Genomic DNA, 13170 nt, shown 5'->3' on the forward strand with positions numbered 1-13170 from the left:
TATATATATATATATATATATATATATATATATATATAATCACAAAACACTGTGGTAACATGGAGTGAAGACTGCTGACATCCATTCTTAGCTAGCACAATCACTACAAATGCAGGAAATCCTGAGCTAAGGTTCTTTCACAAACTTTAGAAATCACTTCCCCTGTCATGCGTAATATTTCCCAAATATAGGCCCCAGGCAGGACCAGAATCCTGCTGTGCTAGGTGCTGCACAAACACAGAACACAATGAGGGTGTTTGACTTAAAGAGCCTACAACCTAGGTAATACATAGGAAACTTGAATGAAATCCTGACCTCACTGAAATCATTAGGAATTTTACTATTGACATCAGTGGGGACAGGAATTCACTTCCTAACTCTGGCTAAGTATTCATTTATATATACTGAGTGAGTGTGGAGTAGATGCACTTTTATAAATTAAATATAAAACAAGAAGTTATTTCCTCATATATGAGTATATATTAGGAAAACCTCCTCTTTAATTTTAAGCAGAGCTTTTTGAGTGGTTAGTGCAGGAGACTGCCATTGACTTGTGGAACTTTGGGCAAGTCTCACCGTCTTGCCGTGCCTCGGTTTCCCCATGTATTAATGTAAATAGTGGTGATAGAACTGACCCATTCCACAGGGGTGTGGAAGTCCTGAGGCTTCATTGGATTGTAAAGCACTCTGAGTGCCACAGCTGTGTAAAATAATCATATAGTGAGAGATCTCTTGGATTGCAGTGAGTTGAATAGCACAGACACTCAACATCTCTGAATAACCCACTTGAAAGAGGAGGTTACTTCCGATTAATAAAATGTTACCGACCATTTTCTTGTGTGTGAAATAATCCTTCTTGCGCCACGAACTGTAGCATATATGGTCCCCTAGCAGGGCCTTTTGGATAGCTGTTACTTTGCACCTATGCCATGGTGCTTAGGGATAGCTTGTTAGCTGTACAGTTCCCAGTGAATTCATTTGCCTCTTGATGTATCATTTTAACTTCTAATAGGAGTGATCTCACCTTATTGCCCTTTACTAACTTCTGCCTTCTCAGGTACGTTAATATAGCTGTTTACCTGCTACAGCAAACAGTATGCAAATCCCTAAATCACTGGTGTGGTGACTTCACTCTGAGCAGACTCTCCCATTCTCCGTTTTCCAGTGACGCTCTCATTTGCTCCTGTGCATACACCTGTGAGCTGTTGGCAGCCCAGTCAGTTACAGTGTGGAAACCTCCCAGGCTTTGGGTCCTTCTTTCTCACGTGTGTCTCACCTGCAGGGAGTTCTGCGACTTGATTTTTGGAAGTGCTGAGCACCCAGAACTACATTTGGAGTCAACTCGAGTGCCCCACCCCTCTGAAAATCAGGCCCTCTGCTTTTTATTCCTAGCCATTTTACAGCTATTCAAATAAGGTCCTTAAAACTATTTTTGCCTGCAGCCTTGTGCTATGATTCCTTTAGTGCTTGCTCAAACTAAACAGGGACATACTGAGTCAGTATTTGGATGAGTCCTCTTAAAATATGCCTAGATGTTGCAAGAAGTGGTGGTTTGAGGTGGTACTGAATCAGTATCCCAGCGTGATGTTGGGAACTGGGTGCTTTGGTCTTTAAAATGAGTTGTGAATTTAGGAGTTGCCAGATCAAAGGCCTGTCTAGTCCAATGTCCTATCTCTAACAGTGGCCAATACCAGGTGCTTCAGAGAGAGAAGTAAAATCCAGGCTGGACAATTCAGAAATAACATGCTCACGGGAGTAGTTTCTTCTAGGGCTGTCAAACGATTAAAAAAAATTTGTGATTAATTGCAGCTTTAATCGCACTGTTAAACAATAATAGAATACCAATTTACATTTATTATAAATATTTTTGGATGTTTTTCTACATTTTCAAATATATTGATTTCAATTGCAACACAGAATGCAGTGTACAGTACTCACTTTATATTATTTTTATTACAAATATTTGCACTTTAAAAAGACAAACAAAAGGAAATAGTATTTTTCAATTCAACTCATACAAGTACTGTATGTAATGTAAAAGTGCAACTTACAAATGTAGAATTTTTTTCAAAACTTCACTCAAAAACAAAACAATGTAAAACTTTAGAGCCTACAAGCATGAATGGGCATACGAATGTTTAGCATATCTGGCACATAAATACCTGCCAATGCTGGCTACAAAAGTGCCATGCAAACACCCATTCTCACTTTCAGGTGACATTGTAAATAAGAAGTGAGCAACACTATCTCCCGTAAATGTAAACAAATTTGTTTGCTTAGCGATTGGCTGAACAAGAAGTAGGACTGAGTGGACTTGTAGGCTCTAAAGTTTTACATTGTTTGGTTTTTTATTGCAGTTATGGAAAAAAATTCTACATTTGTAAAGTCTGAACTCCTCTTGAATTCAATATCTTGTGTCAGTGAATTCCACTAGCTAGCTATGTACTGTTATATCCATTTAAAATTTACTTTTTAATTTCATTGACTATATCCACTTATTGTTGTACTATTAAAGAGAGTAAATTAGCAGCCCCAATTTACCTTTACTGTAGCCTTCATTATTTTCATGTATCGCTATCATGTCCGTTCTTATGTGTTTCTCATCTAAGATGTCGACCTAATCTTTTTAATCCGTCCTACTGTTAAAATTAGTAAGACATGGAAAAACTACCATTGTCCTTCTTTTTTACTTTAGTTATAACTTTTTGAGATGGGCTAATCATGGCTGAACACACATTTGAGATGAGAGTGTGCCACCAACATGTTATAACATTACAATATTTTTAGTGTTATTCTCTATTGCTTAAAGCAGAGTACCCTCTTGTTTGTTTGTTTTCATCATGATCATGCACTGAAAATAGCTGTTCATTGAGCTCTCTGCGATGAAGCCCAGGTCTTTTATGTCAGTGGTTAAAGTTGATTTAGAACCTGCCAGTATGTGTGAATAGTTCAAATTGGCCCTTCCTGATCAGTTTTGTTCCTTACAGATTCCTTGGAACTTTGGTAAGAAGGAAAGGGGTGTAACCTTGATGTCCTGACCAAAGTCCAACAGGGAACTAAATTCTCTCTGCGGTTTCATCTGGAAAAGCTATTCCTCACTTCCTTGTTGGTTGAGTGGTATTGCTGCTGGGTCTCACCCCAGAGGTGACTGCTTGTGAGTGGTGGATAAAATGACTCCCTTGTTTGTACATCAGTTTGTTTATAAAACCCTTTGGGATGGAAGGTGTTGTAAAAATGCAAGATTTTTTTTTGAGTGTTTTAATCCATGCTGCTGTATTAATACTGCACTGAATCAACAACATCTAAAACAAAACTCAGTCTTAGCCATCAAAAAGTGCAGTCAGGTCTCAGCGAGGTTTATACTGATGTAGAGAGCAGCTTGAATGGCCAAAATGGTATTTGAGTTCCCATTAGTGATTTCAAATTGAGATATTCCTAAAGAGTTATAAAACTTCAGTGCCATGGGTCAGTAGAAGTCACATGGATCTCACAATATCACCTGGACCATGTTCCTGGAGCCCTGTCACTGGTTCAGCGCGAGTACAGTGTCAAAATGGCTTGAGAGAGAGAGCACTGATGAATTGCATGCATCTCTCTCAGCCAGTTGGAGGAGGACTGGCTGGCTCTGAATTAATAATAGACTATGGAGCCTTCCATCTCTTGGCTGATGATTCTAATTCAGCACAGGTTAGAAATGACTGAACATGACTATCACCCTTTTGGTGACGCTGGTGAAATGAGTTAGGGGTCTTAGACTAGTTTCCATTGGGAAAGAGTCTACATTGCTAAAACCACCACTACCAAAACTGACCCTAACAGGTACCCTGGGCTTAGCAGTTTCAGATTGAGAGGCCAAGGATGAATGGACCATGAATAACAAAGTACTCTTTCAACTCTAGGGCAGGGTTGAGGCATTCTGCCAAGCCAGTGGCAGATTAACACATGGGCCTGAGGGGTCCTGGCCAATTTGGAGGCCCCCACAGGAGCTCTGGAAGCTGTGTAGAAGTGGGGGACCCTCTGACGCTGGAACTGTGGCCCCGCCCTCTGGCCAGGCAAGAAGCCGGCCGTGGTAAGAGCCGCCCAGGTAGCCTGGGCCGCTGTGTGGAGCCCTGAACCCTCCACCTGCCCTGGGCAGGGGCTATGCGTCACGGCGGGGGAGTTAATCACCTTACCAGCTCACCCCGCTGTGAAGCACAGTCCCTGCCACCACCACCGCTCCACACCTGCCTGAGGCTACTATGCCCATGTTAAAAGTAGGGGGGCCCTGGCCTCCCTGGTTCCAGTGCCTCATGGCCCCCAGGACAAGGGGGGCCCAAATGTTATTGGGGCCCTGGGGCACAAAGAAGTCATAATCCGCCTCTGTGCCAAGGTGTACTACTACTGCCCATTCTGTACCTATTCCATGGTTAAACAGAGAACACTGGTCTCTAAGTCTGTCTAGCTAGCTGGCACCTTGTATTAGCATTAAGCTCCCCTTTATATTTTAAGGGGAGTTTCCATTTCTTGGGAATATCCTCACTTGTGAATTTCTCTACTTTTTCACTCCTCTGCTGTGTCCTGCACTTAAGAGCCCTTTCTCTTTCCTTGGGATGCTTGGTTGGTTGGTTGGTTTGCTTTCCTTTTTAATTTTCTGTCTGACCCCCTCCTTGTTTTTAGGATGCACGCTGTTGAAAAGAGAAGTGTTTGCATGAGTGATACAATCAGGATGTTGTTGGATTTTATTATTGCCTGCACGACTGTGTAAGCTCCTGAAGCTGCTCGGGAGTAGAAAGTTTGGAAACGGCTATTTTATTGTGCACTTGGAAAGCTTGAGAGATGGAATTATCATCTTCGCTAGTCCTAGGATTGCAGTGAGTTTGTGTCCACTGTGGAATGCCGCAGATTTAGAGCTTTCCCTTGTGAGGTCATTGGTCTTGTTGGAGTCAGAGGGTCGCAGTTCTTTTTCCATGTTATATAGGAGCAGGAAGCAGAGTAGGTTTATCTGCATGTTATAACTCAGTTTTCCTCGGAGGTTGAGTGGCTGCTGGGATTAGTAATGGGATACAGAGCCTTTCATCTTCTCCTTCAAGCCCATCCCAAGGGAGGAGTGAGTGTAACTGAAAGTTACCACACATTTGCATAAGCCATCCAATAGCCTTTAAATGAGTTTGGTTGGTTGGTCTCACTGTTGTCCCTGGAGGACAAATGTCCACAGAAAAAAATCATCACTGTCTTTGGCACTGAGTGGCCCCCTTGTTAATAGCAAAGGGGCGAAAGTTTTGAATAGACCATAGAAACTGTATTGCCCTTTCCGGGTCAAGGTTGAGGCACATTTGTGTTGTGCAGGGGAAGCTTTCTCTCCTGCTGTTTGTGCTGTATCAGGATTCTGAGTAAAGAGTAACTGCAGGCTGAGATTTTCCAAAGTGACTAGTGATCTGTCTGCCTCCATCTTTGGATGCCCAATAAGAGGCATTGTAAAGGGGCCTGTTTCTCCAGTGGCATGGGTCAGTGCTTTCTGAAAATTGGGCCACCCCAAAAGGCCTAGAACAGAGGCACCCAAAATCACTAGTTACTTTTGACAACCTTGGCCTCACTCTCCAGCTAGCAACGCACCATCTTTCACAAGCGCTAATTCCTTAAATGGATCGGGGTAGGCAACCTATGGCACGTGTGCCAAAGGCGGCACGCGAGCTGATTTTCAGTGGCACTCACACTGCCCGGGTGCTGGCCACCGGTCCGGGGGGCTCTGCATTTTAATTTAATTTTAAATGAAGCTTCTTAAACATTTTAAAAACCTTATTTACTTTACATACAACAATAGTTTATATATTATAGACTTATAGAAAGAGACCTTCTAAAAACGTTAAAATGTATGATTGGCACGCGAAACCTTAAATCAGAGTGAATAAATGAAGACTCGGCTCACCACATCTGACAGGTTGCCGACCCCTGAAATAGATTATGGTAATTGGGGAAATAGATGGGCACTGTTTGCTACTGATTACCCAGAGCCACATTTATCATTGTAGCATCTTGCCCAGCAACGCACAGCTCCTGAGAGTAAGTCTTTAGAAAGGCAAATCCTTCCTCCGTACTATATACATGTAAATTGTTAACAGATTTTACTGTGAGTCTATGGCAGCTAATCCACATAATTGTATTTGGAAAGAACATAATGGCACATAGTTTGTAGGTTATACAGTACTTATTGTGCTTGTTCTGGCTTTGAAGTTTGTCAGTACGTTCTGTATGGGTTTTAGACAATGCAATAAAAGCCATTTTAAAAGAGAGATTCTCCAAACCAGGGGTGAGCCATTAGTCTGAGAGAATACCCTTCCAGAGAGGCCGTACAGGTGGAGACCCAGGCTGCAATAAACAGGGCAGCTGTAGTTAACACTCTTTATTAGTACTAGTCGTGTAGATTTTAAGTGTGACATTCATCTAGACCTATCAAAGCATTTTACAATCATTAATGAAGTATTATTCACATTTAATGAATTGGGAAACAGGACCAGAGGGATTAAGTGACTTTGCCCAAGGTGTCACAGCAAGTCAGTGGCAGAGCTATACCTCTCAAAATCCCCAAGTTACCTATATTCCACCCACATTTGGTGTCTCCTTCCTTTTATTGTTGAAAATTAGTTAAATGAGAAATGCATAATCGTGACCAAGGTTAAACAGAGTTATTTACACCGAAGGAATAGATTCCATGCATTTTAACATTCCTGCTTTTTGTCCCCCTCATTTTGGTTCTCTGACACACGTTGTGTTCCACATTTACATCTTCGCAAGTTGAGAGGATTGGGCAGAGGTGGGAAAAGAACCCCGACATTCTAAGGCTTAAACCTCTGTTCTAATCAGGGGTCTACAACACCTTATTGATGTTATGTATATGCATAAGATTGCTTGCTCTCAAATTCAACTATTATGAGTTTGCCTTTAAGTCTCTCTCGCTGTATTTCTTAGGTGTTTTTAATGTGCTTCTCACTCTGGAATCTAGGAGCCTATCTCGCCAAGAGCAGAGAGAGAAATCATTTTAATGTAGAAAATTACACTTGAGTCAATCTGGCACCATGAACAGAGTGTTCAGATAGACAGCTGATAATATACCATGTAAGCAATAAGGAAGTAGCAGCTCTACTGAGTGCAATGGAAGCTTTTACAAAGTCACCACTGTACAAACAAATCACCCTGAAATTTGAAGTTGATGGCAGATAGGCCTCTCCATAAGTCAAGCTGAATTCAAAATTCTTTATTAGTGTGACAAGTTACATAATGCTGCTAAAATGTTAAAAAGACACAAACCTTGGGTATTTGTGAAAAGTAGGTCTAGTACATTAAAGCCCTAGCCATGGACCAGTTATTGGGCACTGTACAAACATATAACAGTAAGATGGTCCCTGCCCCCAAAGAGCTTACAATTAGAGATAGTCAAAAAAATTTGACAAAATAGTTGCCTATTGAAATATGCAGCTTTGTCAACCTCAAAACATTTCATGGGAAAGTACCGATGTTTCGATAATTTTTTAATAGGAAAAAGTGTAAACTTTTTTGACAGCATGGAAACGTTTTTACTTATACACATATCAAATATACAGTTATAATATTAGTGTTAATTTAATGTGATCTATTTAATATTAAAATTAAAATGAAATAAGTCCAAACAAAATGACCACCTTTTGAAATTTTCTGACGCTACTGAATTGAAATGTTTCCGTGGTCCCAAATCAAAACATGTTGGAATTTTGATTTTGTGGGACATTTCAAAATGTTCATTCTCAATTGGGACCTTGTTTTTAAATGTTGGAATTTCCCATGGAACAGAAATTCCAGTTCTCAAACAGCTCTGTTACAATCTAAGTATCCAGAATCCCATCAGGTTTTGGATTTTTATCCTATCTCCATCGGTCATTCCTGTTCACCTCTGACTCCGGCTCTGTCTGAGCTGGGGGGTGATTCCCCTGCCCATGGACACATGCTCGCACTAGCGCAATATCTACCGGTGTTTGGTGGGTTTGTATTTTGCACAGCTCAGCAATGCTTTCACTGCCACTGCAGCTACACAGCTATTCTCACTAGCTCAACGAGACCTAGCGCAAGTGTGTGTACATGAGCCGGGGGGAGTCACACCCCTAGCTTGTAGTGTAGACATATCCTCAGGAGCACAGTTCTTCCTATGTGATGCTATCTCTGGCCTTTGTTTTTCTCAAACATCTCTCCCCCTCCCCCTCAGGATTTTTTAATGGAAAGTCTCCATCAGGTATGATAGATTGGAGGACTTAACATTTCTCAGCTCCCTTGTATTTCTGACAGTGGAGCAGAAAATGTCTCTCCATCTCTGTCTCCTTTGCAACACTGCTTCACAAGTTTCAGAGTAGCAGCTGTGTTAGTCTGTATCAGTAAGAACGCGGAGTCCTTGTGGCACCTTAGAGACTAACAAATTTATTTGGGCATAAGATATTGTGGGCTAAAACCCACTTCATCAGATGCATGGAGTGGAAAATACAGTAGGCAGGTATATATATTACAGCACATGAAAAGATGGGAGTTGCTTTACTAAGTGGGGGTCAGTGCCAGGGCTGGTGCACCCCCCCCCCCAGCCCTGCGGCAGCTCCCTGCCCTCCTCCGCCCTGAGGCGCCCCCCCGCGGCAGCCGTGCGGCAACTCCCCACCCCAGCTCCGCCTCCTCCCCGAGCACATCGCCCCCGCTCTAATTCTCCCCTCCCAGGCTTGTGGCGCCAAACAGCTGATTGGCGCTGCAAGCCTGGGAGGCTGGAGAAGTGGAGCGGCGACCGTGCAGCAGCCCAGCCCAGCCATGCTATTAAAAAAAAAAAAATTGAAGGCACCGCTTTTTGGCGCCTCCAAATCTTGGCGCCCTAGGCAACCGCCTAGTTTGCCTAAATGGTAGCACCGGCCCTGGTCAGTGCTAACGAGCCAATTCAATTAAGGTGGAAGTGGCCTATTCTCAACAGTTGACAAGAAGGTGTTTTTGAAGTTTTTTTGTCAAAGAATTGTCACCAACAAGAAATTGCAGAACTGGAATCAATTTGCAAACTTGACACCATCAAATTAGGCCTAAATAAAGACTGGGAGTGACTGGGTCACTACAAAAAGTAATTTTCCCTCTGTTGATACTCACACCTTCTTGTCAAGTGTTGAGAATAGGCCACTTCCACCTTAATTGAATTGGCTTTTTTCCCCCCCAATGACGCATGTATGCACGCAGTGTAGATTTTGGTGGTGGTTTTTGCGTACCATTTGGTTCTCAGGGATAGTGTACAACGACGCCCTGCTCGTTGGGGCCCTGGGTGCCTGGGACCCATGTAACGAACGCGTGCTAAGGACCTGTGGGGTAGGCCGTCATTACGCGCGGCTCATGAGACGCCTAATGGTCTCGGACACTATTCATTGGTCACGGGACATCTACACAGAGCACATCACCGGCCACCGCCAATACTGAGAGTGAGCTGGGGAGACCTCGTGCACCCGCAAGGGGGAAGAGACCTATAAACCCCCCCTGCTGGACTTTATCCCCTGAGCCCTGAACCCACCGAACCTAACGGAACCCCACCACGTGAGGGTCACCCCATCCCCGTTACCCAGCCCGCTTACTTATACCCATGACTGTCTGTACTTTCTGTATGAGTGATGGACCCTCACCGCTTGTCGGCTGTATCTTGATCCCGCCCACCATTTACCCCCCCATTGGGGTCATTGCAGTCTGTATATATTATGTGTGCTGCCCAACCCCAAAATACCAGCATCCCCCTATACTCTGTATGTTACCCCCAATGACCAATAACTGACGCTTCAAATCTTCTGTATCGTTTATTTTTTAAATATTTTCTAATAAAATTTTAAATTTGTTTGCAGAACTGGAAGTGTAGGATTTCTATAGTGGGTTTTTGTCCCAACTCCTATACTTAGGTCAACTGAATTTAAAGAGCAAAGTTTGGGAACCAATTTAAGATGTTATCAAATTATTTTAATATTATATTGGTGGATTGAATTTATACATTGGATAGCTTTTTTGGTGTAGAATTTAGTGACTGAAATCCTCTCAATTTACTGTGGGGCCCAGATATAAAATAATTTAATTTATTGTTCATTTTTTTGGGGGGGAGGAAGGAATGTTGTTGTTTTTCCCCTGAAGTTGACTTGTAGAGCCTATGGGTGAAATTTTGACCCCACTGAACTCAATGGCAAAACTTCCATTGAGTTCAGTGAAGCCAGCCTTTCACCCTGTGGCTTGTAGCGTGGTCTTAATAAATGTACATACCTTTGGCGAGAGTCTGATCAGATGATTTTCATAGAGCAGACATTTTATCTCCATTGTTTAGTGGGAGTCCTTTGGTTGGTTATTGGTGTATACATATAGCTGGACAAGGTAGGGACGGCCTCTGTTGTACAGGACCAGCACAATGGAGCACCAGTCATGACTGGAGACGTTGTGTGTCACTAAACTGCCTGTTATTAAACTTTCGATTATATTGAAAAGGGAGGGCTGGGTTTTTGATGGTGTCTCATGCTTTCTTGTTGGGAATATTTTTTCAGTGGCATGGTACATTGGTAAATGCCTTCCCACCAATTTCCTCTAGCATACTTTGTTTTTTTCAAACTCAGTGCCATGTTAGAAGCATTATCCCTCTATTAATCAAATAGGACTGTTTAGCCATTACAGAGGGCAGTTCAAGGCAGCAGTATGTTTGGTGGGCAGTCCCTAAAGTAAAACTGGTTTCCCAGGGGTCTTGTTTGTAAAGACTTCTCATGTTCCATTGTGTCACTGACTTCAGAAGTAGGTTGAATGCAGCAAGGGTCACTTGAAGCTTTAAACTAGTGTAAATGGAAGAGTCTCTGTAACTTGATGTCTTTAAACCATGATTTGAGGACTTTAATAGACTCTTAACTTCTGGCAGAGTTACTGAAGGAGCAGGGGGTGAGGTTCTGGCCTGCAATGTGCAGGTGGTCAGACTAGATGATCATGTTGATCCCCTCTGACCTTAGAGTCTGAGTCTCTAAGTGACAGCATAAAAAAAGTGGACTGTTCTACTTAGTCTTTCTTCTAAGCCCTTTGCCCTGGGGGTGAAATCCTGGCCTCATTGAAGTTAGTGGAAAAATTCATTAACTTCACTGGGGCTAGGATTTTAGCCAGGGACTCTAAGAGCATTGTCTCTGACAAATGATTGTTTTACTGAGTATATGGCAGCACCACTGTCATTCTAAGTACCAGCTCAGACCATGCAAAATGAGGGCCTGTCATTAGTTGCAAGTCTAGGCTGTCCAGACTCTTCATTAAGGATGATTTTTTAGATGCAGAAGAGCTTGTTCTTGGGATAGTTTTAGATGCTTTTGGGGCACTTTCTATCTACTCAGTGGTGATTTTTCAAGGGACCCACCTTTTGCTGTGCAACACATGATGAAATATACAGAAAGGTACTTTCTCAGTTATGAAAGTCTAATTCAATCGATTGGATTCTGCCAGTTGCAAATACTTTATATTAGGGGAGGGGCATGTTTGTGGTGGTAACTTGACGGAGTTGGAAAATCAGTGTAGTTTAGGTTTGAGAGGCTTCACATTTGATTTTAGAGGGGCATCAAGGTAAGTAGTGTGACAGGAAATGAAATGGAGTGGGAACAGAATCCTTGTCTCACTTCTGTGGGGCTTGCTTTCCTAGCTGTGAGAGGGGGATGGGTACCCCACTGTGAAAATGCTGATTGATTAGAGAGGCTTCTTTCTGCTAACACTTTCCACATGCCACTTTAATCATTGCAATTTTCTTTAGCTCCATCAGTCTTTAGAACACCTGTGACTATCATAACTCAGTCACATCTCACTGTGCTACCTTTTTACTGATATGCCTCAGTAGCGGGTCTAATATGTCTTTGGCTTAGGGAATGAAACTTCTTTGTGAAGGCATAGAAAAGCAGGAGACATTGTATGGAAGTTCTCGGGTGTGTGAAGTTAAGGTGCTGTTCTATTAACACTTAAAAAGGTACCTTTTAAAGTCTGTCATGAATTGCAAAATGGCATGCAAGCCTAATTGGGCCTTGTGGTATGAGCTCAGTTTTTACCACAGTAAGATTCTTCAAGCAGGGCCTGAGGTGTGCATAAAGCAAGTAAGAGGCATGCAGTTCATTTGTTCTCAAGCTGGTGGGGTTCACAAAATGTCTGTTGCTGTTAAGAGCAAGACCCAGTCTTTCAACTCTGCCTCTTAAGGGGCCACACACACACAAAGCACTAGTTAGGACTGCATTTCTTCAACCTGCTGCTGTATATGGAAGGAGCCATAGGCATTCATTTTAAATGAGAGAATAGATTGCCTATGCCAACCTCTTGCCCTCTTCCCCCCCCCCCCCAAAAAAAAATCACTGGAGCTACCATGCATATCAGTGACATTCATTGAGCTCCCTACAAACCTTTAACAGTAGGAACAGTATTTGTGAACACCCAGGAATAACTCAGTTACTGCTGTCTTTGAAGTACATTCTCATTAAATGGAGGTTTCTGGTGATTACAATTTTGTATAAACTCAGTTATTGCTTGTGAATCAGTTTGTCTTCTGCTTGTGTCTGGGCTGAAGCAGCCAATGCTGTCCAACTTTTAAACAGAAAAAATTTCAGCCATATTTTTAGAAGGGTATTTGAGACTGCCAACTCAGCCTTCAAAAGTATAAAAGTGCATTAGGTGCTAAGGCAGTTTGAGGCATCAGCAGATTAACAGAAGTTGGAGTACAGGTTTGGTGGTCAGTAAGCACAACATTTTCATTTCAGCTACTCCTATCAGAAGTTAGATTAGTTAATACTGTCTAAAACACAAGGTAGTAGCCCTTGCCTTTCCTAAACTCAAAGGTTTTTGACCTGTTTGAGAGAGGAAGCTGAAGGCTCCTCCTTCATCTAATTAAAATGCAGGCCTACACTTTGAAATAGGATCTCAGTGCCATTTTTAAGTTCTATAAGTAAAATAAATAGGCCTGGAAGGATAAGATTGTCAGTAAATTATGATGAAATCAACACTTACAGAGAAGAAAAGTGTTGAATCAGAACTTGGTTCTGATTTAAGGATATTTACTTTGTAAATTGTGATGTTGATTTGGGTTTTAAAGCTTTGACAGAGGCTGATATTCAAAAAGTTACTGTCTGACCTTTCCATAATTCCCAGCAGTGCTAAAAACAATCACTGCCCATCAAAGCT

At 42.3% G+C, this 13170-nt stretch overlaps 1 protein-coding gene across 1 annotated transcript in view; it reads left to right on the forward strand.

The window, feature by feature from the left end:
* NME7 (NME/NM23 family member 7) overlaps positions 1-13170 on the forward strand; it is a 189803-nt gene that overhangs the window by 175956 nt on the left and 677 nt on the right. The window lies entirely within an intron of this gene.

The sequence above is a fragment of the Terrapene carolina genome, unplaced genomic scaffold (genome assembly GCF_002925995.2).
Source record: "Terrapene carolina triunguis isolate 2854851 unplaced genomic scaffold, T_m_triunguis-2.0 Scaffold558, whole genome shotgun sequence".
Taxonomy (NCBI): Eukaryota; Metazoa; Chordata; order Testudines; family Emydidae; genus Terrapene; species Terrapene triunguis.